The following is a 2,056-nucleotide window of genomic DNA, read 5'->3' on the forward strand; positions in this document are numbered from 1 at the left end:
ACAAGACATGGCCCATGCTACATGTTCAACCCACTAAATAGCTTATCCAAGGATCAACTATCTTTACCACACTGATTTTAGAATTTAATGCTATTGTGTCATCCTTTATATACAATTCAGGCTTTAATGATAAATAATAAAAACATTTTGCCAGCTTGAGAGATGGCCCAGTAGTTGAGAGCACACTGACTGCTCTTCTAGAAGAGCCGGGTTCAGCTCCCAGCACCCACATGGCAGCTAACAACTGTCAGTAACTATAAGATCTGACACCATCATATAGACATACATGCAGGCAAAACACAAATGCAAATAAAAATAAATTATTTTAAAGACGTTTTTACCTTTTTTGTTTTGAGAAATTCTTTGTTTTCAGAAATTCTAATGTTTAGCCTATTATTGCATTTTCAGACTTTGTGTGGTTTCAATCATGGTCTATTATCTCAGTATAAAGAAAGCTGCATGGTTTCTGTGACAAACTCCTGATGGCCAAGAACCGTCAGTATCACAAGCCATCTGATATCTCAGTGCCAAGTGCACCTCCCAGTGTCACAGGAGTCAATGACTATTTGGCATTACCATTTGTTGACTATAGAAACATTCGCTGGTTCTAATCATCCACATGGTAACACTGACTTTCAGGTAGTTACACTAAATTAAATCCTGTTTTTTCACTCCTATGTAACTGAAGGTGGCCTTGAGAATAATACCCCTGCCTTCACTTCCATGTACTGACATTATAATCATGTGTCTTTGCTTGGTTTATCCAGTGCTGGTGATTGATCCAAGAGCTTCATGCACGGTAGGCAAACATTTAATCAATGCTATTTTTATTCTCAGATCACCATGATTAATTCAATATGCGTTGTATAAAAATTAATTTCCACAATGACATGCAAATCATGTATCTAACAATCCTTATACTCTTTGACCTACTATTTTGATTATTGCAGAGAATTTTCTTTTCATTTTTGTGCTATTTGGATGTGGGAATGCAGAGTTTTCATTCATAAAATTGTATACAATGAAGAGCTTTTGTTTATAGAGCTGGAATGCACTATGCATGTGCGATTTAGGAAATGAGCCCCAGAGCCTGATGCACAATTGTAAACCTCAATGGCAGCCAAGACATAGACTAGCAAGACAATCCTAAGTCTAACTTCACTCATGTCCCTTACTTGCTATGTGGTACTGGATGTTTCCTTCCTTAAGTTTAAGTGGAGGAAAACCCTGACCTCATTTTCTGTTAATGCCTTCCGAAGGGTGAGTAGCAATTCTCTGATAAATTTTGAGGGAACAGAGTGCCAGTAGTTTCAAATTTTTGGCATTTGTCTCTGAAGAAGACAAGAAACTTGATCTGAAATTGAGAGTAGATGTACAAAGAGTGGTGCACACAAATCCCCAAGCTACAGCAACAATGAGCTTGAATATTATTCATTCTACAGTAATTACTACTTCTCTCTAAGTGGAGACATTTGCAGTTAGACCTCATGGAGACAGTGCAGACTCTGTATCCTTTAATTCAGCAATTCTTAAACTTTAGTCATGGGTAATAAGCACCCAGGGATTTGCTAGAATGGAGATTCCTGGTCCCCACCCTTTGAGATTCTGATGCAGAAATAGTATTTTAAGTTGGGAACCTGGTCTTTCCACAAAAGGTGTTTTCTAAAAGGTTTATTTATTACAATATAATTCACATGCTATTCAAATTCACCCATTTAAACCATGTCATTTGGGGGCTGGGTTTGCAGCTCAGTGGTAGAGCACTTGTCTAGTCCCCTCAAGGCCATAGTTTCCATCTCTGCTACTGCAAAAATAAATAAATAAACATTCTCAATGTTTTACAGTGTATTTGCAGACTTGCACAAATTGTATCACAATCTGATTTATGTGTATTTTCATCAACACTTCTGAAAAAATATTCACTGTTTTTACAATCACTTTTCAACTACATCCAGACGCAGACACACACACACACACACACACATACAAACACACTCATATACACACATGTACACATACACATAGACACACATATATACTTACACACATATTTACA

Source organism: Cricetulus griseus, chromosome X, assembly GCF_003668045.3.
Source record: "Cricetulus griseus strain 17A/GY chromosome X, alternate assembly CriGri-PICRH-1.0, whole genome shotgun sequence".
NCBI classification, from domain to species: domain Eukaryota; kingdom Metazoa; phylum Chordata; class Mammalia; order Rodentia; family Cricetidae; genus Cricetulus; species Cricetulus griseus.